The following is a 27,069-nucleotide window of genomic DNA, read 5'->3' as shown; positions in this document are numbered from 1 at the left end:
TATGTTAAAAATACAAATAATATATCAAAAAATTCAGAAAAAAAACTAATTCAATTCAAAATGATAAAAATACAAATAATATATCAAAAAATTCAGAAAAATAAAACTAATTCAATTCAAAATTCTAAAAATACAAATAATATATCAAAAAATTCAGAAAAATAAAACTAATTCAATTCAAAATTCTAAAAATACAAATAATATATCAAAAAATTAAGAAAAATAAAACTAATTCAATTCAAAATGTTAAAAATACAAATAATATATCAAAAAATTCAGAAAAATAAAACTAATTCAATTCAAAATGTTAAAAATACAAATAATATATCAAAAATCATGGACTACATCACTCCAAATTTCATGTATCATTCGAAAATGGACACCAAACACATCATGGGTAATATAATTCACATGATCCATTCAACAAAGTTTGGTACAATAAATTATTACACATCATTTCTTCCCTTGTGTCCCTGCTTGCTTACGATTGTGCCGTATCCATGGAGCATCCTCATCATTTAACTTAATGCTTGGGTCGGTGTTCACTTTGAAGGGCGGAATTTCAGCAAACATATTATAATCTTCTGACATGTCTGTCTTGTCCTCCACTCCCACGATGTTTCTTTTCCCTGAAAGAACAATGTGGCGCTTTGGATCATCGCATGATGTACTGATCGTTTTCTTATCTTTCCGTTTCCTCGGTTTGCTACTCATGTCCTTCACATAGAAAACCTGAGCGACATCTTTCGCTAGGACGAATGGTTCGTCAAGGTAACCAAGATTGTTGAAATCCACCATTGTCATTCCGTATTGCTGGTCCACCTTTACCCCACCTCCTGTTAGCTTGAACCATTTGCACCGGAACAAAGGGACCTTAAAGGAGGGTCCATAGTCAAGTTCCCATATCTCCTCTATGTAACCATAATATGTGACCTTTTGCCCATTCTCGGTTGCTGCATCAAAGCGGACACCACTGTTTTGGTTGGTGCTCTTTTTATCTTGGGCGATCGTGTAAAATGTATTCCCATTTATCTCGTACCCTTGGAAAGTCGTTATAGTCGAAGATGGTGTCTTGGCCAACATGTACAGCTGATCTACAACATCATTGTCATTCATTAAATGTTTTCTCAACCAACTGCCGAAAGTCTCCATGTGGGCCTTCCTAATCCAGGATTCAGGCTTCCCCGGGTTGTCCGAGCGTAAAATATTCTTGTGTTTCTCAAAGTACGGAGCCACCAAGCTGGAATTGGTCAGTACAGTGTGGTGTGCTTCAGTCAGAGAATGGCCGTCCATACATATCGTTGATTTCCTTCCGATCGTGCCTTTTCCACTTAGTCTCCCCTCGTGCCGCGATCGAGGAAGACCAATCGGCTTAAGGTCAGGAACAAAGTCAACACAAAACTCAATTACCTCCTCATTTCCATAGCCCTTGGCGATGCTTCCTTCTGGCCTAGCACGGTTACGAACATATTTCTTTAATACTCCCATGAACCTCTCGAAGGGGAACATATTGTGTAGAAATACAGGACCGAGAACGAAAATCTCTTCGACTAGGTGAACCAGGAGGTGCGTCATAATATTGAAGAAGGATGGCGGGAACACCAACTCGAAACTGACAAGACATTGGATCACATCGTTCTGTAACCGTGGTAGAACTTCTGGATTGATTACCTTCTGAGAGATTGCATTGAGGAATGCACATAGCTTCACAATGGCTACTCGAACATTTTCCGGCAGGAGCCCCCTCAAAGCAATCGGAAGCAATTGCGTCATAATCACGTGGCAGTCGTGAGACTTCAGGTTTTGGAACTTTTTCTCCGCCATGTTTATTATTCCCTTTATATTGGACGAGAATCCAGACGGGACCTTCATACTGCTCAGGCATTCAAAAAAGATGACCTTCTCTTCTTTGGTCAGAGCGTAGCTGGCACGACCTTGAAACCATTCCGGATGCCGGTCATCAGGGTCTTTCAAACGTTGCTGGTCCTGCCGTGCTTCCTTTGTATCATTTGTCTTCCCATACACGCCCAAGAAGCTTAGGAGGTTCACGCAAATATTCTTCGTAACGTGCATCACGTCGATTGCAGAGCGGACATCTAGGACTTTCCAATATTCTAGCTCCCAGAATATAGATTTCTTCTTCCACATGGCTGCGTGCCCGTCAGCTCCCTTCGGAACTGATTGTCCGCCAGGACCCTTTCCAAAGATGACTTTCAAATCCTTGACCATATCAAATACCTCAGCACCAGTGCGTTCCGCAGGCTTCGGCCGGTGATCTGCCTTGCCGTTGTAATGCTTGCCTTTCTTTCTTACTGGATGAATTTTCGGAAGAAATCGACGATGCCCAAGGTACACGTTCTTCTTACAATTTGGCAAATGTACACTTTCAGTCTCATGTAAGCAGTGCGTGCATGCATTGTATCCCTTATTTGACAGTCCCGAAAGGTTACTAAGAGCAGGCCAATCGTTGATGGTTACGAAAAGCAACGCTCGTAGGTCAAATTCCTCTTGTTTGTGCTCATCCCACACACGGACACCACCCCACAGCTGTAAAAGTTCATCAACTAATGGCCTTAGGTACACATCGATGTCGTTGCCGGGTTGCTTCGGACCTTGGATGAGCACTGGCATCATAATGAACTTCCGCTTCATGCACAACCAAGGAGGAAGGTTGTAGATGCATAGAGTCACGGGCCAGGTGCTATGGCTGGAGCTCTGCTCGCCAAAAGGATTCATGCCATCCGTACTTAGAGCAAATCTTATGTTCCTTGCGTCAGCTGCAAAATCTTTGAACCATCTGTCGATCTTTCTCCATTGCGTTCCATCTGCGGTGTGTCTCAACTCCCCGTCCGACTTACGGTCCTCTTTGTGCCATCGCAACAACTTGGCATGCTCTTTGTTCCTGAACAGACGTTTCAACCGTGGTATTATAGGAGCATACCACATCACCTTGGCGGGAACCCTCTTCCTGGGTTTCTGGCCCTCAACATCGTCACCAGGGTCATCGCCTCTGATCTTATAACGCAATGCAGTGCATACCGGGCATTCATTCAAATTCTCGTATTCACCGCGGTAGAGGATGCAGTCGTTGATGCATGCATGTATCTTCAGAACCTCTAAACCTAGAGGGCAGACAACCTTCTTTGCTTCGTACGTACTGGCGGGCAACTCGTTATCCTTTGGAAACATATTCTTCAACATTTTCAGCAAGTTTTCAAATGCCGAGTCAGCTACACCTGCCTCTGCCTTCCATTTCAGCAAATCCAGTGTGCAGCCCAGCTTTTTCAGACCATCATCGCATCCGGGGTACAGCGCCTTTCTGTGATCCTCTAACATGCGATCCAAATTCTCCCTCTCCTTTTCAGTTTCGCAGCGTCTCCGTGCATCAGCAATGGTCCGACCAAGATCATCAACGGGATCATCACGTGCCTCTTCTTCACCTTCCCCTTCACCTTCAGCATCCTCCATGAAAGTATCACCGAAATGAGCAAGATAGCTTTCATCGATGAAATCATCCCCTTCTTCATCTTCTTCCATTATAACCCCTCTTTCTCCATGCTTGGTCCAACAATTATAGCTTGGCATGAAACCGTGCCGAAGCAGATGCATGTGAACATCTCTTGAGGAAGAGTAACCCTTCTGATTCTTACAGATAACACATGGACAGATAACAAAACCCCCTGCTTGTTCGCATTAGCCACTACGAGGAAATCTTTCAAACCCGTAGTGAACTCGCCGGAGAGTCGGTTACCGTACATCCATTGCCGATTCATCTGCATTATTATAATATAAAATATATAATTAACCATCATGCATTTGTTAAACTAACTAGCTACAAACAATATAAATTAAACAATGAACTGCACACATGCATATTTTATCAATGACACATCAAAGGTTCATCAAGTTGCTAACCGCGATCGAGGAGTGTGGCTCCAACACTTCATGTCATGTTTGTTTCATACTCTTGGGGCATTTCATCAAACACCTTATGTGCATAAGAGGAACCAAAAGCAAACCTACACCCACTTGTGAAGAGAATGGCTCCAAATGGCTAAGTGTTGGCTGCTGGATGGGTATATATAGGGGAGGGGCTTTAGTTGCGGTTGGCCTGGCAAACCGTGACTAAAGGTGCCCGAAGGCCTTTAGTCGCGGTTGTCCTGGCCAACCGCGACTAAAGACCCTCACGTGCGCCAGCTGGCCACCGAGCGCCCTGGGCCCAGGCCTTTGGTCGCGGTTCACCTCCAGAACCGCGACTAAAGGTCCCATTAGTCGCGGTTCCTACAGCTTCGCGACTTATGGGGCTGGACGGAAGCCTGTTTTTCCACCAGTGCCCTTATAATATGTATAGATGTAGATATGGACTTGTCAGATGTTATTTGGTGAAGTGTGTCGTCAGCTTGTGAGCCTATGTTAAAGTTCTCATCAATAATCAATTTTAGTTGAGATAATTGTCATGTATTCATCTATCTGTTATTCAGTTGAGATAAATTTTTTTTATTATGGTATCGATGAATGTAAAATTGTAAATAAGCTGTGTAGTGTTTGATCTACCTGTTGGGTATCCAAGGGGTACGGGTATCCGTCAGGTATGGGTATAAGTAAAGTTACATACCCGTGGATACGGGTATGGTTGGAATTTTATATGGGTATGAATATGATATTGCTCTACCCGTTTTATATCCTACCTATTGTCATCCTTATACACAGTTGGCGTTGCGCAGGTCCCCGTCTCCAACTGGCGCAGCAGGCGTCAAATAGGAGTTGGGCTTGTTAGCTGGCTTTCCACCTCACGGGCAGTTCCGACACCGTTTCCGTTGCTCATTCCCCAATCCGACTCACTCTGTCAACGAATCCCGATTTAATGCGCTCCCCGTCTCCAACTTCACTTGACCCGCCCCGCCTCCATCAAATCGGACTGGCAGGGCCTTACGAAGCTCCACAGTCGTTGCTAGGGTTTGGTGAGATGCCGCGGAATCAGATCGGCGACACGGTCTCCGGTGAAGTGGTGCCGCCGCCGAACCAAGTCGAGGGTTGGACGCCCGTGTCAGTCCTGTAAAATTGGTTGAAGCATATACCTTCGCAGGGACGCGTTGCGTGTTATTTATAGACCATAGATACAAGGGAGGTGGTTCAGGTTGTTACCGGATTGATCCTCAAGCCAACGATCTATACAAGATAAGGATCGATCTCAACTAACCTTAAACCACCTGAAGTACAACACACGCAACGCTACCCCAATCTATACGTGTACACGGTTTATACTGCACCACGTACATGTTACATTGTCTAACACTCCCCCTCAATCATAACTTACCAAGTTAAGATTACTCTTGAAATCTTCCAGTTTGCGCCATGACAAAGCTTTGGTAAAGCCATCTGCAACTTGGTCATTGGTGGGAATGAAACGAATGTCCAACAGCTTCTTGGCTACTCTTTCTCTCACGAAGTGGTAGTCAACTTTAATATGTTTTGTCCTTGCATGAAATACTGGGTTTGCTGAAAGGTAAGTGGCACCAATATTATCACACCAAAGACATGCAACAGGTGAATGTGTCACACCTAACTCTTTTAACAGAGTTTGAACCCATATAATTTCAGCTGTGGCATTTGCTAAAGCTTTGTATTCCGCTTCAGTACTGGACCTCGATATTGTTGCTTGTTTGCGTGCACTCCAAGATATCAAGTTTGGTCCAAAGAAAACAGCAAAGCCACCTATGGACCCTCTGTCATCTGGACATCCTGCCCAATCTGCATCTGAAAAGGCACTTACCAATGTAGAACTTGACTTGGAAAATTTTAGTCCGGTGCTCATGGTTCCTCTAAGATATCTAAGAATTCTTTTTACTGCAGTCCAGTGTTCAAGTGTAGGAGAGTGCAAGAACTGACATACTTTATTGACAGAGAATGATATAACAGGCCTTGTTAAAGTCAAGTACTGCAATGCACCTACCACACTTCTATAATTTGTAGAATCCTGAGCTCCCAAAATTTCACCAGTTTCTTAGAGAGCTTTTCAGACATGGACAGAGGCATATTCGACACTTTGCAATTCATCATACCAGCACGCTTTAATACATCTGATACATATTTTTCTTGAGTTAGAAGTATACCATCCTTGACTTCCTTCACCTCTATTCCCAAGAAATAATGCAAGTCACCGAGATCCTTTAAGGCAAAATCCCTTCTGAGATCTTCCAATAACGCTGTAGTTCCCTCCTGTGAAGAGCTAGCCACAATAATGTCATCGACATACACAAGCATAAAGATGGTGATTTTGCCTTTGTGATAAAAGAATAATGAAGTGTCAGCCTTTGATGGTCTGAAGCCAAGCCTTTGAAGTTTTTCACTTAACCTAGAATACCACTCTCTAGGTGCTTGCTTCAACCCATACAAGGACTTATCAAGCTTACAAACATAGTGTTGCTTGTTTTTCACCTCATACCCAGGAGGTTGTCTCATATACACTTCTTCCTCTAGAACGCCATGAAGGAACGCATTCTGCACATCCAATTGACGAAGACTCCAACCTTTTGATACTGCAATAGATAGAACAAGTCTAACAGTAGCAGCTTTAACAACTGGACTAAAGGTGTCCTCGTAGTCAATGCCATATCTTTGTTTAAAACCTTTTGCAACTAGCCTGGCTTTGTATCTGTCTATTTCTCCTGTAGCTTTTATTTTAACTCTATAAACCCACTTGCAATCAATAATGTTTCTGCCCTTGGCCGGAGGAACTAAGTGCCAAGTCTTCTTCTTGATTAATGCACCATATTCCTCATCCATTGCATTTTTCCATTTTTTTTATTTGCAAAGGCTTCATGTAGACTATTTGGTTCTTCTGTGGTAGCAAGACCAGCAAACTTAGTTTTACCATACCTGACCGTAGCATCTGTACGTACTTTGGGTTTTGTAATACCATGCTGAGATCGTGTACGCCGAGTTTGTTCGGATGCAGCAGCCGTTGGCGCAGAAGATCCCGTAGCTGGCGTAGAAGATCCCACCGGATTTGTCACAAAGGAGCCAGGCGCACCTGATCTGAGGCAGATCCCGACAGGATCAGCGGCAGACGCGTCAGGCGCGGCTGATCCGAGGTGGATCCTGACCGAATCAGGGGCAGATGCGGCGAACCCAGAGATGCTGTCGAGGGCCCGCCTTTCCCCCGCATCGATGCGCGGTACAGAAGCCGCCATTTGGCGCGGAGAGCCAGCCGTGTCGCCCCTGGACCCGCCTGATCCAGAGTGCGCTATGGGGCTGCTCCCAGAGGGCCCGCAGTCAGCGGCAGCGAGCGGAGACGAGGGCGTGGACGTGTCGCGGGAGCGCGTGAGCGGGTCGCTGTCCCCACCTGCAGGCGCGGCGGTCGAGGGATTTCGCTCGGGATCGCCGCCTGCAGACCTGTCGCTACCAGCACCTAGATCCTCCTCGTGTTCCGCGTCAGGCTGCTGCATAAAATCATGACACACAACAGGATTTCCTCCAAAATTTATGGCAGGATTTGCATGAAAATTAACCGATGGATTAGCACTAATTTCATCCCCATGATCAAGAGGCTCTTTGGTGACAGAATTGTCTGGAAGAAGAAGAACTTCTGACCTAAGAAGAGCACCGGCATTTGGGTTTAGTGAAGCAAAGGGAAAGACGGTTTCATCAAATACGACATCACGAGATATGTAGACCCGTTCGGCGGCTACATCCAAACACTTGAACCCTTTATGAAGATTGCTATATCCAAGAAAAACACAACGTTTGGAGCGAAATTCAAGCTTCTTAGAGTTGAATGGGTGGAGATTAGGCCAACACGCGCACCCAAAAGTACGGAGAGCATGATAGTTTGGTTTTTCTTGGAACAGTCGTTCGAGAGGTGTTTCAAGATTTATCACCTTACTGGGAGTTCTATTGATAAGGTATGTGACAGCTATAAAAGCCTCATCCCAAAATTTTAATGGCATGGAGGCATGTGCTAATAGTGAAAGTCCAACTTCCACAAAATGCCGATGTTTCCTTTCGGCCGATCCATTTTGCTGGTGTGCGTGGGGGCAAGAGACGTGATGGGTGACGCCAATTTGCCGGAAGAAGGAGTTTAAACGCTCGTACTCACCACCCCAATCTGTTTGCATGGTGATGATTTTACGTCAACAAGAGCTTGGAATTCATGAAATATTTTGAACACTTCAGACTTATGTTTAAGAATGTAAATCCAAGTGAACTTGCTGAAATAGTCGATGAAACTCAAATAATAATTCTTCCTATTAATAGAATCTCGGGCAGGCCCCCATACATCAGAAAAAACTAGCTATAAAGGAGCATTGGAAACACTAATGGAATTCGGATAGGGGAGTTGGTGACTTTTGCCTTTTTGGCAAGCATCACATATACTCTCTTTATTCAACTCACTATTTGAAAAGGAAATTTTATTCTTCCTAAGAACATGTTGAACGATTGTCGACGAAGGGTGACCTAATCGGCTGTGCCACCTTGATGGAGAGACCTTGGTGACACCAAACGCCTGCCTGCCCGAGCTCAAAGGTGCAGATGAGAGGGGATAGAGGCCACCCCTACATCTGCCTTGGAGGAGGGTTTTCTTCGTTGCCTTGTCCTTGACAAAGAAATAGTGTGGATGAGTTTCAAGAAAGGCATGATTGTCATGTGATAATCGATGAGCGGAGATCAAGTTCTTGGTTGCTTTAGGAACATGCAATATGTCTTTAAGATGAAGATTGCGAGTGGGGGTATGAATATAGGCTTGACCAACATGGCTAATTTTCATACCTGCGCCGTTGGGCATGTTCACTTGATCCTGGCCGGAGTACTTCTCCCTCATGGTGAGCTTGTCAAGCTCACTGGTAATGTGATCTGTAGCCCCTGTGTCGACGTACCAGTTGGTGTCGACCCCGTAGGAGCTGGTGTTGGTGTTGACAGCTGCTGCGCTCTTCTCCTTGGTGAACGCGATATCGAAGCGGCGGTAGCACTCCATAGCAACGTGATTGGGCTTGGAGCAGATCTGACAGAAGACTTCAGGTAGATCGTTGCGGCCTCCTCCTTGGCCGCGACCTCCACGGCCTTGTCCGCGGCCGCCACCTCCACCTCTGCGGCCTCCGCCACGCCCACCCCCTCGTCCACCGCGACTGCCGCCATGGGAGACGGCGTTGGCAGAGGAATGGGAGGATTGGTGCCCGCCATCGAACATGGCGAGCCTGTTCTCGAAGCCGACGAGGAGGGAGTAGAGCTCGTTCACCTTGATTGGCTCGGCCCTGGCGCACAGGGAGGAGACGAAGCCCATGTAGTCGAAGTCGAGGCCGGCGAGGATGTATGACACCATGTCATTGTCGGTGAGGGGCTTCCCAACGGAGGCCAGCTCATCTCCGAGCGCCTTCATGCGGCCGATGTACTCGGCGACAGTTGAGGTGCCCTTCTTGGTGTTTGACAGGGCGATCCTCGTGTTCACCACGTGTTCCTGGGTTTGGGAGATGAACATCTCCGTGATGGCAGTCCATGCTGCTGAGGCCATGGTGCAGTGGGTGATCTGGATCATCACAGGAGGTGAGACTGAATTGAACAGAAAACTCAGAACCTGGGAATCCTTCGCCCTGGTGATCTCATACGCCGGGTTGGGCGCATCTGTTGGCTTGCCCTCCTTGTCCATGAGCTTGGGCGCCGGCTCTTCTCTGTCGGGGTTGATGTAGGCGACGAACTGAGCGCCGTGGATGGCAGCAATCGCCTGAGCACGCCACATCAGGAAGTTGGAGCGATGGAGGCGATCAGCGATGGGAATGAGGGCCGGTGCAGCGGCGGCGGCGGTGGAGCTTGAGGCCATGGCTAGGGTTTTGGGATGTGCTAGAGGTTAGGCTCTGAATACCATGTAAAATTGGTTGAAGCATATACCTTCGTAGGGACGCGTTGCGTGTTATTTATAGACCATAGATACAAGGGAGGAGGTTCAGGTTGTTACCGGATTGATCCTCAAGCCAACGATCTATACAAGATAAGGATCGATCTCAACTAACCTTAAACCACCTGGAATACAACACACGCAACGCTACCCCAATCTATACGTGTACACGGTTTATACTGCACCACGTACATGTTACATTGTCTAACAAGTCCCTCCGTCGTCGCCGAGCCAAGATGGAAATCGGAGGGTCAGCACCGTCTCCGGTGGAGAGGTGCCGCCGGTGTCGGTCCCTCCGGCGCCGAAGCAACGCAGGGCTCAGACGGTCGGCTCGGTCTCCGGCAGAGAACCCTCGCTGCAGATGCACGCCACACAACAAGGCAGACCGGCCAGTTCCTCGAAATCTAGGGCATGTTCGGCTCTCCGCGGTAACACTAGTTTGCATGCTCGTAAGCCATCAGCTGCTGCAACCAAAACTGGTGTACAGGCGAAGCCAAAGAAGACCAAAGAGCTGGAAGAAGCTGAGAACGAAATCAGAAAACTGAACAAATTGCGCTTGGGAGACGATATCAGCAACGAACAGTATCGTGTGTTTATCTTAATCAGCTGCCTCGCAAGCCTGATGTCGACGTCTGCACCAAGCTGGATGCCGTGCAGCTCAAGGAGCTCAATGTGCGCCATGCGTTGTATCGCCGCAAGTATTATCAGGTTCGGTTCCCATAGTCTCGCAGTTAATTACTACTTGTTATGTGCTGCGTATGCTAGTTGGTAACACACAGTTAATTTAATCTCATGACTGATCTTATTGTCTATAGCTGTCACAACACGTGCCTGAGGATAAGCTTTGCTATGATAAACTGAAGGAGGACTACCCCCCTGGCCATCGTCCTGTGGGGCAGAGATCTTTTAAGTGCTCTGAGGAAGATGGCGAATTAGATTGGTCTTTCCACCCTGACTACTGCAAACTTGCTGGCCTGGAGGACTACCAACGGCTGGTCCCTTGAAATTATGTACGTATGTCTTCTTTTTTGGGCAAGTTGTATGCATCGGTTTATGTTCTTTTGATCTAGTATGATAAGCCAATTTTTAAGCTCAGACACTACACGCCAAAATGTAGATCCAAATCTTTATATGGCGATGTAGTTATTTAACCTTGTAAAAGGTTAAAAAGGCCGTTTCAGTATTCCTGTTATATTCTTGGGATCCTTTTATTGTTTTAGACCAATTCACACGCATGTTCATGCTAGCAGTAGTTGTACGTTTTAATTATTGTTACCTTGAATGAAGTGTTCCATAACGTTGTCACAGTTTTATAGGCCAGAAAGTAATACTCATAAATTTATATGACAAACTGAACTCAGGAGAATCTTGTTTCACCTGATTGCCTTTTACGTGATTATTACTACCTTATCGTGTTAATAATAAAATAGTGAAACTGTTCTTAGTTTTTTTTTCTTCTATCAAGGATAGCAGACTATATTATTTCCTTTAGATGACCTTTTGGCAAATGTATCCTAACTTATAAATGGTAAAGTATAATTATCTGAGTCAGCTGATTGTTTGCTATTCTTTCTTTGTTATTGTTGGCTACCTCTCTAATTCTTTTTGATGTAGGGTGGTTTTGAGTATGTCAATTGGGATGAGTACCACAAGGATTGTCATAGCTATGAGATTGAACAAGAATATGTCAAATTCTGTGAAGAATTGTCCAAGAAACTTAAGGTATGCACCATAGATATGATAAAGTTCCTCAAATTTGGACTTTTTTGAACTAACAAACTTCCTTTGTATCGCGGCAGTGGATTGAAGCTTATGTGTTAAATAAGCCTCCATCTCTTATGGTAAGTATGTCGATACAAAAACACATGGAGTGACACTATATATGTCAATATACATACTTTAGCACGATCTGATTTATCTTCTATTTTAGTGAGGAAAGATTTTGACCAGAGGAACTTACCAAGCAATCAAGATCGCTACTGACTTCTTGAAGATATACGATGGCTTAGCCTTTACTGGCTTCTACGTAGGGTCTCTCGTACACTTGTTATTTTCATTTAGGTGTTTTATATTTAACAATTGCATATTCTTTTAATTCAGGAGTGGTTAGATAGCATGGGTTTTGATGTGTGTTGCTACAACGAGTTTGATGGTCTCTATTACGAGATTTGGCAAAGGTGCAAGATGGAGGTTAGTACTGAACAACCAAGCAACGATTGAATGATTATAACTCTTGTGTGTTGATGCTTTGTGATGCAATTTCATTTTCTCTCTTTGAACAATTAACAGAAGAAATTCAGAGATGCTTTGTATGAAGTCTATGGACTTAAAATGTTTCCGTTACGCCAAGAAAGAATAAGACGTGCACTGGAGAATGACACATTCTGCTCCGACTTGGAAGAAGAGGTAAATTGTTTTCCTTTTGCAGATCGTTTCCAAATTCACATAATATTCATTATTATAGGTGTTTTATATGCTGATCTTTTTCATACTTTTCCTTTTCAGTTTCTTGCTTGCACAGCTTGCCTCGAGGAAGTAAGTGTCGTTCTGTGTGTCTCACACTCTTAAGCCATGTTTGGATGCAAAGTGTTTTTATAGTTTTTTATGAATACCATGATTTCTGATAAGAACAATATTTACTTTGTGGCGTTTAGACCTAGTAAATACCACAATTTTACAAGCTGCAGTATTCCCAATACTATGGTATTTTGGGAGTATTAAAAATTTACTCCTGCACTATTTTCTCTAAATAGATAAACAACTGCATGCGATGTTTTAGTAAGTGTCGCTACCCTGATTTTGTGTCCACTAGTTTGGATCTTAGGCATCATCCACTAGGCAGTCAGCTACCAGTGTTACAACATATATATCTTGCTTTGAAACTGAGTTACATAGTAGAGAATATATAAGTATGGATCTGCTATGTTAGTTTATGTACTAAGCGAGTTAACCAAACAATTGTCTTTCAACATGCACTTGCATGCTCAAAAATTAGTTTTGTTTTTTTATGATAGCTATGGAATGCAAAATAAGAAAACAAAAACTTTAGTAAATACTGCCATCGCCAAATGCATCATTGTATTTGTACACTATTTCCTACCTACAACCAAAAGTACTATGATTTTCCAATAGTGTAGGTTTATAAATACTCGGCATCCAAACAAAACCTAGATCGAAACCATCTGAACATTGTTCTTGTATCTGATGCTATACCTGACCATAGTTTCCAGATGACAAAAGCCAGATTTTAAAGGATAAAGCCCGGGAGTTGATTGCAGAGGCACTTAGAAAGGAGGTATTTTATTATAAAACTGCATTCGCCATCCTGTTTCAAGTTTCAACTATATAGTTTACTTAAGTGGAGTTCCTCTTTTTTTTTCAGACGCAGAAACCAAAGTTCTATGAGGATTATTGTAGGAAGAAGATAGATATTGCTCAAGCTATTGGATTAATTTCCAGCATACCGTCTTAACTGTTGGTCTTTCTGATTCACACCATTTCATTTGTAGATATGCAGCCTAACTGCCACTATTATATATACTAAGTAATTGTCACGTGGCATGTACATGTAGAATTCAGGGAATGTAACTTAAAAACTTGGATATTTTTTCATTCTCCCCTTTTCTTGGTGATTACTCTTTCTTAGTAACATATCTCCTCAAAGAAATCGCCTTCCACGTCATGGTAGTTCTTCATCTGATGACCATGGACTGCATCTTGACACTGTACTTCACAAGCGCTTCAAGAGTGTTTTACGGTGGGTGAACGGATTACTGTTGAGCAATTGATAGAATTGAGCATAGTTATGAGAATATCTAGGTATGATCATGTATATAGGCATCACGTCCGAGACAAGTAGACCGACTCCTGCCTGCATCTACTACTATTACTCCACTCATCGACCGCTATCCAGCATGCATCTAGAGTATTAAGTTCAAGAAAACAGAGTAACGCCTTAAACAAGATGACATGATGTAGAGGGATAAATTCATGCAATATGATAAAAACCTCATCTTGTTATCCTCGATGACAACAATACAATACGTGCCTTGCTGCCCCTACTGTCACTAGGAAAGGACACCGCAAGATTGAACCCAAAGCTAAGCACTTCTCCCATTGCAAGAAAAACCAATCTAGTAGGCCAAACCAAACTGATAATTCGAAGAGACTTGCAAAGATAACCAATCATACATAAAAGAATTCAGAGAAGATTCAAATATTGTTCATAGATAGACTTGATCATAAACCCACAATTCATCGGTCTCAACAAACACACCGCAAAAAGAAGATTACATCGGATAGATCTCCACGAGAGAGGGGGAGAACATTGTATTGAGATCCAAAAAGAGAGAAGAAGCCATCTAGCTACTAACTATGGACCCGAAGGTCTGAGATAAACTACTCACACTTCATCGGAGAGGCTATGATGTTGGTGTAGAAGCCCTCCATGGTGGATTCCCCTTTCGGCGGAGCTCCGGAACAGGCCCCAAGATGGGATCTCGTGGATACAAAAAGTTGCGGTGGTGGAATTTGGTTTTTGGCTCCGTATCTGATCGTTTGGGGGTACGTAGGTATATATAGGAGGAAGGAGTACGTCGGTGGAGCAACGAGGGGCCCACGAGGCAGGGTGGCGCTCCCAAGAGGGTGGGCGCGCCCCCACCCTCGTGGCCACCTCCCTTCTTTCTTGACGTGGGGTCCAAGTCTCCTGGATCATGTTCGATGAGAAAATCATGTTCCCGAAGGTTTCATTCTATTTGGACTCAAGTTTCTTCGAAACACTGAAATAGGCAAAAAACAACAATTCTGGGCTGGGCCTCCGGTTAACAGGTTAGTCCCAAAAATAATATAAAAGTGGGAAATAAAGCCCAATATAGTCCAAATTAGTAGATAATATAGCATGGAGCAATCAAAAATTATAGATACGTTGGAGATGTATCAGACATCCCCAAGCTTAATTCCTGCTCGTCCTCGAGTAGGTAAATGATAAAAGAAAGAATTTTTGATGCGGAGTGCTACTTGGCATAATTTCAATGTAATTCTTCTTAATTGTGGTATGAATATTCAGATCCAAAAGATTCAAGACAAAAGTTCATATTGACATAAAAATAATAATACTTCAAGCATACTAACAAAGAAATCATGTCTTCTCAAAATAACATGGCCAAAGGAAGTTATCCCTACAAAATCATATAGTCTGGCTATGCTCTATCTTCACCACACAAAGTATTTAAATCATGCACAACCCTAATGACAAGCCAAGCAATTGTTTCATACTTTTGACATTTTCAAAACTTTTTCAATCTTCACGCAATACATGAGCGTGAGCCATGGATATAGCACTATATGTGGAATAGAATGGTGGTTGTGGAGAAGACAAAAAGAGGGGAAGATAGTCTCACATCAACTAGGCGTATCAATGGGCTATGGAGATGCCCATCAATAGATATCAATGTGTGTGAGTAGGGATTGCCATGCAATGGTTGCACTAGAGCTATAAGTATATGAAAGCTCAACAAAAGAAACTAAGTGGTGTGCATCCAACTCGCTTGCTCACGAAGACCTAGGGCATTTTGAGGAAGCCCATCATTGGAATATACAAGCCAAGTTCTATAATGAAAAATTCCCACTAGTTTACGAAAATGACACAATGAGAGACTCTCTATCATGAAGATCATGGTGCTACTTTGAAGCAGAAGTGTGGTAAAAGGATAGTAACATTGTCCCTTCTCTCTTTTTCTCTCATTTTTTATTTGGGCCTTTTCTCTTTTTTTATGGCCTTCCTTTTTTTTCATCCGAAGTCTCATCCCGACTTGTGGGGGAACCATAGTCTCCATCATCCTTTTCCTCACTTGGGACAATGCTCTAAAATGATGATCATCACACTTTTATTTTTCTTACAACTCAACAATTACAACTCGACACTTAGAACAAAATATGACTCTATATGAATGCCTCCGGCGGTGTACCGGGATATGCAATGAATCAAGAGTGACATGTATGAAAGAATTATGAATGGTGGCTTTGCCACAAATACGATGTCAACTACATGACCATGCTAAGCAATATGACAATGATGAAGCGTGTCATAATAAACGAAACGGTGGAAAGTTGCATGGCAATATATCTCGGAATGGCTATGGAAATGCCATGATAGGTAGGTATGGTGGCTGTTTTGAGGAAGGTATATGGTGGGTGTATGATACTGGCAAAAAGTGCGCGGTATTAAAGAGGCTAGCAATCACTAGTAGAAAAAGGGTCAAATGTGAGACACATTAGTCCCGGTTTGTAACAGAACCGGCACTAATGTGTCCATTAGTGCCGGTTCCAACGACTAGGCGAGAGGAGCTCTTTAGTACCGGTTCATGGCGAACCTTTAGCACCGGTTCATGTCACGAACCGGTACTAATGAAAGTAGTGGCAGGATGTTGTCAGAGTGGGGCCCCTCCAACACCTTTAGTATCGTTTCGTGGCACGAACCGGTACTAAAGGTCGTCCTATATAAACCCTTCGTCCACCAGCACTCTGTTCTTCCCCCTTTCCCCTCTCCCTCTCCTCTGTTTTTTCCTTCTTCCTCTCAAGTTCATCACAAAATTTGCCCCAAATTTGTCAAGATTTGCAGGCCCCCATCCATTCAAATGATCACAAAGGTTAGCAACTTTGTCCTTTCATCTCTCATTTCTAGATTAGGTCTTGCATTGGTTTATATAGTGATTAGTTGTGGGTTTTAGTAATTTGGGAGGAATTATATGTGGTAGTATTTGATTTATATGCAAATTGAGGTCAAAATAACACTTAGTTTGCATATGTAGGTGTGGTTTACTTAGTGCCTTCTAAATCTCCGTCGTAACCACCGTCGATAGCCCGCACCGTCCCGTCGCCGGCACCACCTTGTGGTGAGCCTCTTGTTCATGAAATTTTATATAAAAAATTGATGTTTGTGTGATTTGGATATATAATTACTCGTATAATTATCTTACCCGTACGTTGTTTGTTATACATAGTGCCATGGTTTTGATATCCGTCCCCGTCGGCCCTCGTCCTTGTTATGATTCGGATGTGGTATATTCTCTTTTAAAACTATTTGTTGCATTTCGTGTTTATGACAAATTATGCCCATCAAGTTGACATAGATATTTTTATCTAGGAGGTATGTGAACCGGAAATTCCAACCGACCCTATTGTCGAGAGGTTAAATTTAGTTGAAAGAGAAAATGAGTATTTGAAAGAAAAATTAAAAAGAATTGAGGGGGAGAAGATGGAATTGGAGTTGCATGTTGCCGATGTCGTCGATGATCACAAGATCAAGATGGAGAAAATGCGCTTGAAGATTAGAAAGATTAGAAAATATGCCATTGATAGTGAGGCTTGGTATCATTATGCTGTTGGATCAATTGTTACCTTAGTTGCGATCTTGATCGCATTTGTTGGTGCATTTAAATGCTTTAGCTAGAGAGTTATTTGTTTGTTGCATTTAAGTGTTGTATGAACTTTATGTATTGTATTAATTTGGTGTTTTCGGTGCTGTGTATTGAAGATGAGCCGGCAATGGATGTACGATGACCGATGCTCTCCCGAGTTCATTAATGGCGTGCATACTTTTCTTCTTGCGGCTGAGGCAAACAAGCGGGCGGATGGTTTTATGCCTTGTCCATGTGCTGGCTGTAAGAATGGTCACAATTACTCTACGTCAAGAACCATTCACGTCCACCTGTTTGAGTCCGGTTTCATGCCCCACTATAATGTTTGGACCAAGCACGGAGAAAGAGGGGTTATGATGGAAGACAATGAAGAAGAAGAGGACGACGACAGCTATCCTGGCCATGGGTTCCCAGAATACGATGATACAACAATGGGGGAAGAAGCTGAGCCGGTAATGCGGGAAGAAGCTGAGCCGGCAATGCGGGAAGAAGCTGAAGAAGAGGCATCAGATGAGCCCGTTGATGATCTAGGTCGGGCCATTGCCGATGCAAAGAGAAACTGCGCAAGTGATTTGGAGAAGAAGAAGTTGCGGCGTATGTTAGAGGATCACAAAAAATTGTTGTACCCGAATTGCGTAGGTGACAAGAAAAAGCTGGGCACCACACTGGAATTGCTGCAATGGAAGGCAGAGAATGGTGTATCTGACAAGGGATTTGGAAAGTTGCTGGTAATGATAAAGAATATGCTTCCAAAGGACAACGAATTGCCCGAGAGTACGTACGAAGCAAAGAAGGTTGTCTGCCCTCTAGGGTTAGAGGTGCAGAAGATACATGCATGCCCTAATGATTGCATCCTCTACCACGGTGAGTACGAGGATTTGAACGCTTGCCCGGTATGCGGTGCATTGCGCTATAAGATCAGCCGCGATGACCCTGGTGATGTCGAGGGCGAGCGCCCCAGGAAGAAGATTCCTGCCAAGGTGATGTGGTATGCTCCTATAATACCATGGTTGAAACGTTTGTTCCAAAACAAAGAGCATGCCAAGGCGATGCGATGGCACAGAGAAGACCGTAAGAAAGACGGAAAGTTGAGAGTACCCGCTGACGGGTCGCAGTGGAGAAAAATCGAAAGAAAGTACGGGAAGGAGTTTGCAGATGACGCAAGGAACGTATGGTTTGGTCTAAGCGCAGATGGCATTAATCCTTTTGGGGAGCAGAGCAGCAACCATAGCACCTGGCCTGTGACTCTATGTTTGTATAACCTTCCTCCTTGGTTGTGCATGAAGCGGAAGTTCATTATGATGCCAGTGCTCATCCAAGGCCCTAAGCAACCCGGCAACGACATTGATGTGTACCTAAGGCCATTAGTTGAAGAACTCTTACAACTGTGGAATGGAACAGGTGTACGTGCGTGGGATGAGCACATGGGGGAAGAATTTGACCTAAAGGCGTTGCTGTTCGTGACCATCAATGATTGGCCTGCTCTCAGTAACCTTTCAGGACAGACAAACAAGGGATACCGCGCATGCACGCACTGTTTGGACGATACCGACAGTATATATTTGGCTAATTGTAAGAAGAATGTGTACCTGGGACATCGTCGATTTCTTCCGAGCAGGCATCCCGTAAGAAAGAAAGGCAAGCATTTCAAAGGTGAGGCGGATCACCGGACGAAGCCTCGCCACCGTACTGGTGCTGATGTACATGATATGGTCAAGGATTTGAAGGTGGTCTTTGGAAAGGGTCCTGGTGGACAACCTGTTCCGAATGACGCTGACGGACGCGCACCCATGTGGAAGAAGAAATCTATATTTTGGGACCTGCCCTATTGGAAAGACCTAGAGGTCCGCTCCGCAATCGACGTGATGCACGTGACGAAGAATCTTTGTGTGACCCTGCTTGGCTTCTTGGGCGTGTATGGGAAGACAAAAGATACACCTGAGGCACGGGAGGACCAGCAACGTATGCACGGAAAAGACGGCATACATCAGGGTCATGCAAGCTACGCTCTTACCAAAGAAGAGAAGGAAATCTTCTTTGAATGCCTGCTCAGTATTAAGGTACCGTCTGGCTTCTCGTCGAATATAAAGGGAATAATAAACATGGCAGAGAAAAAGTTCCAGAACCTAAAGTCTCATGACTGCCACGTGATTATGACGCAACTGCTTCCGGTTGCATTGAGGGGGCTTCTACCGGAAAACGTTCGATTAGCCATTGTGAAGCTATGTGCATTTCTCAATGCAATCTCTCAGAAGGTAATCGATCCAGAAATCATACCAAGGTTAGAGAATGATTTGGTGCAATGTCTTGTCAGTTTCGAGTTGGTGTTCCCACCATCCTTCTTCAACATCATGACACACGTCCTAGTTCACCTATGCGAAGAGATTAACGTTTTGGGTCCTGTATTTCTACACAATATGTTCCCCTTTGAGAGGTTCATGGGAGTCTTAAAGAAATATGTTCATAACCGTGCTAGGCCAGAAGGAAGCATCTCCAAGGGCCATGAAAATGAGGAGGTCATTGAGTTTTGTATTGACTTTATTCCTGACCTTAAGCCGATTGGTGTTCCTGAATCGCGGCATAAGGGCAGACTGGATGGAAAAGGCACGCTAGGAGGGGAACAAATAATATGTATGGACGGACATTCTCTCACTGAAGCACACTACACAGTTCTACAGAATTCCGCCTTGGTGGCTCCGTATATGGATGAACACAAGAATTTGCTACGCTCCAAACACCCGGAGCGGTCTGATGACTGGATTACATGTGAACAAACCAGGAGTTTCGCCAGCTGGTTGCAGACACGTACCATGCATGACGCCTCTATTGAAGATGACCTGTACTTGCTGTCCCAGTTACCATCTTCGAATATAATGACTTTCAAAGGGTACGAGATAAATGGTAATACATTTTACACGATCGCCCAAGATAAGAAAGCACCAACCAAAACAGTGGTGTCCGCTTTGATGCAGAAACCAAGACGGGAAAGGAAACATATTATGGTTATATACAGGACATATGGGAACTTGACTATCGACGTGGTTTGAAGGTCCCTTTGTTTCGGTGCAAATGGGTCAATATGACACGAGGCGGGGTAACGGAAGACCCGCTAGTACGGAATGACAACAGTGGATCTCAACAATCTTGCGTATGCAGACGAACCATTCGTCCTAGCCAATGATGTGGCACAGGTTTTCTATGTGAAGGACATGTCTACCAAGCCGAGAAAAAGAAAAGATAAGGAAGCGAATGCATCGTACGATGAGCCAAAGCGGCACATAGTTCTTTCTGGGAAGAGAAACATCGTGGGAGTGGATGACAAGACAGACATGTCAGAAGATTATGAAAAGTTTGATGAAATTGCTCCATTCACAGTGAATATTGACCCGAGCATCCCGTTAAATGATGAAGATTTTCCATGGTTACGGCGCAAAGGGACACACGCGAAGAAAAAGTTTCACACCCAAAGATCTGGGATGTGATCGGCTTCACTATCATCACTTTCTTCTGTGTTTCACACCCAGGAGGGAATCTCTGTAATAGTTAGGGTAGTTATGTGTTTTGGCATTTGAAACGCGAAGAAGTTTTATGTGCAAACAAATTCTTTCATGCCTTTACTGATTTTTAAAGTTAAGTTATTCACAAACTAGTGATTCACACAAATTTTAAATAATTCAAAATTTAAACTATTCAAATTTGAAAACTACCGGCACTAACAGAAAGTTTCTAATTTTTGTACCTAAAGCAAAAATATTCACAAAGAAACTCTAAATACAGCAAAAAACAACTAAAAATAAATAAAACAAAATAAATAAAGCAGAAAAGAAAAAACTAAATGAAAAAAGCCCACCTACTGGGCCACAACGGCCTGCATACGGCTAGAAACCCAAATTGTAATTGGGCCAGGATGCAGGCCCGCTAGCTCAATAGGACCATCAGGGCATAGCAGCAGACATTGGTCCGGATGGCCTGCTTAAGAGAGGAGCTCGAGAGAGCTACCGCACTGGGGCTTATAAACCAGTGCGGGCGCCCCTCGTCTAGCGAGGTGGGACTAAACTTGCCGCACAACACCTGCGCCAACACACCACCTTTAGTACCGGTTGGTCGCTGGAACCGGTACTAAAGGGTGGGTCTTTAGTACCGGTTCCAGCCACCAACCGGTACTAAAGGCCTGTTTTGGCCAGGCCAAGCGGTGGGAAGGGCAGGACTTTAGTACCGGGTGGTGGCTCCAACCGGTACTAAAGGTGTCCCCTATATAAGAAACACTTCGAAAAATTTCAGTTTCTCATCTCCCACTTCTCTCTGCCGCCGCCCCGTCCCGCGCCATCGCCGCCCCTGTTGCGCCGTCCCCGTCGACTCCGCGACGCCCCCGTCCTCGTCGCGTCGTCCCCGTCGACTCCGTGGCGCCCCCGTCGCCGGCCTGTCCCGGTCGCCGCACCGGCCCATCGCCGTCCCCTCGCCTCGTCGTCGCCGTCGCCTTGGATCGACCTCGCCTCGCCATCGCCATCGCCTTGACCTCGCCCGCGCGCGCTGTGAGCCCCTCCCCCGGCCCCTCTCCTCCCTCCAATCGATCAAAGCCACACCGCGCACCGGCGCCGGCCGTAGCGCACACACATGTGCGCGTGCACACACACACTACATGCACAGACACACACACTACACGCGCACACACACACAATTTTTCTGTTTTTAGCTTTTAGTTTTTTCTGTTTTTCAGACAAAGTTTTAGATGAATTAATTAATTAGAGTAGATTAATGTCAAATAGTATATAGAAATGTTAGTTATAATATATATAATGTCAAATGTTATAGAAATGTTAGTTATATAGAAATGTTAGAAATTTTGGAAATGTTAGTTTTAGCTAGCTAGATGAATTAGATTAATTTCAAATTGTTAGACGACGATCGATGTTTTTTTAGTTTCTTATATTTTTAGTTATAAAATTTAGAATTTGCATATATGAAATCACAATCCACCATTTAAAAAATGTTACTTTACTTTTGCGGCATATAGTATCTGTTGTCGACGATGCCCGGCCCGCATCCTCGCCGTCGACCCGTTCGTGACAATGTCCTGCTTCAGAGGACCCATGTCCGGGACTGGGCTCCGTCGGGCTGGCACTGGGCGGTGCTACCTTCAGGGGCGCGACGCTTGGTGAGGAACCCGGCCCCGGGTCCCGTCGTCGACCCTCATCTCCTTTGGTGGCGTTCGCGTGGGCCACTTTCGGTGCGGAGGGAGCCGGCCCCGCCGAAGGTGGTACGTCGCCGTGTTAGGGAGGAGGACGAGCACGTCCATCGCTACATGGCTGCTATGGACGTCAGGTTCTCCAATACCTAGCAGGTTCTTTGGGGAGATCACCCGAGCTATGATCCAGTGATGGTTCCTTCACTTTGGTTGTCCACCGCCCGCGCCTCAGGAACCGCGAGTGGCCTAGATTACTCTTTAGTATTCGATCTTTATTAGCTGCTAGATAGCTAGCTAGCTAGTGATGTATTCGATATATAATATTCGAGATGATTTATTCGAGATTATATATATTATTTGAGACGATGTATTCGAGATTATATCTATTATTCGAGACGATGTATTCGAGATTATATTCGATGATGCTTATTATGTACTATGATTGATTCAGTTTTTCCTTATTAATTGATTGCATCCATGCATTGTAATTTGAATACTAATTTTTTTATTTCTTTTGGATTAGTTAAATAAAAGCTATGGCGGACAATACCGACAGAGAGGGAGAAGAGACCCTTTTCGATATCATACGCCATCCTCGCGGGCCAGATGATGATCAGAATGAAGAAGATTATGACGGCTCCGAATTTCTAAACAACACCGGGGAGGGTGATATGATATTCGATCGCGACGACCGAATTGATGAAGTCATGAACTATGATTATGATGATGACGAAGAAAATGTTGATCTTGAAACAACAAAGACCGGCGAGGTATATATATTTATATAAGCAGGCATCTGGTGATCATCACATGTTTTAAATGACTTGAAGATATATTAACGAATCGATCTTTCTTCTTTCAGCCATCCGGATCGAGCAAATCTTCAGGCAACAAGAAACGAGGCCCGAACAAAAAGTTGAAGGAGGGCGTAAAGTACAATATCGAGGCCATCAAACCTAATGGCGAACCATTAGCGCCTAAGAAGATTGCGGACAAGTTCATTCGTCAGTGCGGAGTTCTTGTGAAGGACCAACTCCCGATCTCCCTTCAAGCATGGAGAGAGCCAGCAAAGCCACGTCCAGATGTTACTTTTGTCGACGACAGAGAAAAAGGTCTGCTTTGGGAAACTCTCATGGAACATTTCACCCTACCAGATCATTTCACAGATGCAGATGTGGAGAAAGTCAAGGACACTGCTCTTAGGAAGATGGCGGTTGCATTCAACAACCACAAGAATCGTGTATGGGACAAGTACGTCAAGGGAGGAAGGAAGACTCCAGTATTCGAGGGAACACTAGAGAAGCAAAGTGCTCATTGGGACGATTTCGTGAAATTCAAGGATTCGGAATTAGCTAAGGAACGGTCGAGAATAAACAAGAAGAATGCCGAAAAAAGGATAAGTTCCATAAGCTGGGGCCAGGTGGCTACGCGGTGGCAATGCCTAAGTGGGATAAGTCTGAGAAAGAGATGGAGGATGCAGGTGTCACTCCGGTTACTAGGAGCTGGCCCCCCAGGTGCAGGACTTGGTTCTATGCGCATGGGGGGAGTTGGACCCGAAGACAGGCAAAGTTTCGACGAAGGCATGTCTGAACGGAGCCGACGATAAGCTACTTGTTGCAATAGAAGAGGCTCGATCGGGGGTGTTCCAGCCCAACAGAGAGAACGACGAGCTTACGCGTGCCCTGGGAAATCCTGAACACCCGGGAAGAACACGAGGCAAGGGCGCTATTCCGTGGGATGAGGGGTTTTCGGACTGGAACGCCGACTACAGAACCCGTGCGAGAAAGAAGATTGCGAAGGAGAAGAAGAGGAAGATGGAGGAGGAGCAGAGGAAGCTGGACTATGAACGCCTTCAAGGCCTAGAATCAGCGCACGCGGACTTGGCAGTCAAATTCCAGCGGCAGCAGGAGCAGATCGACTCACTTAGCCAGCAAAGGGGGTCTCAGCAGCTGCAACAACTAGCGGATGATCCAGCATTGGATAGCACCACCCCATACATGCCGAGAAGCAGCGTGGGTTTCGCCCCAGGCGACGCAATGCTGGATAGATACCCCGTGGATGACATCATGGAGAACACTAACTGCGAGCTACACTTCAAAATGAAGAACATATCCATGAAGGTGGCGGACGCCGTTGCTTTTACAAATCCCCCCGAGGCAACCTTCCATTGCAACCCGATTCCAGCGGGCTATGCTCGTGTCTTGGTTGATGAGGTGGTGGACCCATATTCGGGGCTATAGCTTGACATTCCTGGAGGTGACGACGAGCACACATTGGGAGAGGCCATACATCGTATCATCCTATGGAGAAAGGATTGCATCGTCTTTCGAAGGCCACCGACACCGCGTCACCCGACTCCGCGTCGAAGTCCGCCACCGAGTCAGCAGACTCCCGCTCCTCCAAGTCCACCAACGCATGAGGCCACTCCTCCTCCTCCAAGTCCGGCAAAGTGTCAGGCCACTCCTCCTCCAAGTCCGACACAGCGTCAGACGTCCACTCCTCCAAGTCTGGCACAACTTCAGGCCACTCCTTCTCCAAGTCCGGCACAGCTTCTGGCCACTCCTCCTCGTCCAACTCAGCCACGTCAGCCGTCTCCGCCGCCTCAGCAATCATGGAAGAGAGCCGCCGCAGCTATGGTGCGTAGCGGTACAAGTCGAGGTAGTACGGGAGGTACAGGCGGAGGCAAGCGATTTCAATATGGTCCAAGCAGCCTCGCGCCTCTTCCGCAGAGGCCTTATGACAAGTCCGAGGAGGAAAACGCAACCATATCGAAGGCCGAGGTGGAAGCCCATTTTGCACCGAAACCGCCACCGCCGCCAAGGGAGAAAGTGCCTGAGGAAAAGATTGACCACTTCATTCGTATGGCTAGACCACCAGCTCCCAAGCCTGTTGACACAGACTATGAGCGCCACCTCAGGAAGTTAAATCGAGCACGTCTACAGAAAGAGGCGAGCTCGAGCTCGAGCAAATCAGCTGGCAAAAAATGCGGTAAAACCGTTCCCCAGCTGGGAGAACAGGCGGCGCAATCAATCCCCCCGCTTGTTGTGCCAACAACACATAAGAGTACACGCACCCAATATTATTGTGGGCAAACCGTTAACGTTCCCCAGCTAGGCGATGTGGTAATAACCGAGGAGCATATAAGGCAGGCTGAAATCCTCAAGATCACTGTTGGACAACTCCTCGAGATCGAGCCCATGTCTCCGCTTAGAGAGGAGGAACTAAAACGGAAATATGTCCGGGGCCAACCTTTGGTCCAGCCAGACGAGGTCAAGAAGCTCCCAATGAGAATGTATGAATTGCATCAATGGTACATGAACATTACCAAGATTTCCAATCGAGAGTCCCTCATGGTGTATGTCAAGAAGGATCATTAATACCATGAGAAAGCTGTGGCCGTTGAGTATTCTGAACTGTTTCAGTTATACAATCAAGACGCACTGGACAAATCTATAGTCAGTTGTTATTATCTGTAAGTGATTTCTTTCTGTAATTTAAGTCTCAAGCTAGCTGTAGTGATCATTTTGATCAATCATTACCTATAATTATCCTCACTATATTCTTTTCTGTGGTATTATGCAAGATGAAGATGTATGAAATGAAAAAGGTGGACGCTATGGCATTGGTTTCATTGACCCAAATACCGTTAATGAATACACATGGCAATTAGATGCATATTATAAAAAAAGTGTAGAGGAAAGCATGTTACATTTCTTGAAGAGCCTCAAATACAATGAAGATATACTACTTCCTTACAACTTCTAGTGAGTCACACTGTCTTGTACTACAAATTCTGTTTTTGCCTACTAGCTAGCTACATGTTATTGCTTACATATGCCCGCTTAATTAAGACATGCAAACGTGTGTGCATGTAGATTCCACTGGATCTTGTGTATCATTAAAGTTGATGAAAGAACAGTTGAAGTACTGGACTCACTACTCAAAAGAGAAACTTACTACAACATCTTGTTTGGGATAGTCAACAGGTAATTTCAATCATTATTAACTATATATCTCGGCCTATTTAGTTCGTCATTTCCTGATATGAACTATTTAATAACCCCTTTATTCATTTTCTTTATCGGCGGGCAGGGCTTGGGCAAGGTTCATCAGCGTCACTCCAGGCCAATGGAAACGAAAGCTGAAATGGTATCGACCCAAGGTAAGTAATTAAGGAGTACTAGCTAGCTAGCTAGCTGCCATCTCTTTAATTATCATGCTTGATTAATTATTATCTGATCAAATTCCATTCTCGTAAAGGACCTTGAGAAGGCGCAGGGGACTGATCTGTGTGCATACTGCGTTTGCGAGAACATTCGCATGATGGCGTCTAAAAGGAGCAGATCTCAAAGACAGGAATGGGTACGTTTGTTAGAACACTATTCACAATTTTTACACCATTATCGATATCTAGTCACACAACTAATACACATGCATATTGATCTCCTTCTTAACAGTTCACGGAGGTGCGGGAGAAGCTCCTACCAACGGAGTGCGTACAAGCACTTCAAGAGGAAATAGCGGGATTTTTGCTCGACCAGGTCATAGATCCGAACGGAGAATACCATTACCCGCTA

General features: G+C 44.8%; 1 pseudogene; it reads left to right on the top strand.

The window, feature by feature from the left end:
- The first annotated feature begins 10,097 nt into the window (after positions 1-10,097).
- On the top strand, positions 10,098-13,458 carry LOC123061208 (uncharacterized; annotated as a pseudogene).
- The last annotated feature ends 13,611 nt before the right edge of the window (positions 13,459-27,069 follow it).

Source organism: Triticum aestivum, chromosome 1A (assembly GCF_018294505.1).
Source record: "Triticum aestivum cultivar Chinese Spring chromosome 1A, IWGSC CS RefSeq v2.1, whole genome shotgun sequence".
NCBI lineage: Eukaryota > Viridiplantae > Streptophyta > Magnoliopsida > Poales > Poaceae > Triticum > Triticum aestivum.
The sequence above is the reverse complement of the archived record's forward strand: the minus strand, read 5'-3'. Positions and strand labels throughout refer to the sequence as shown.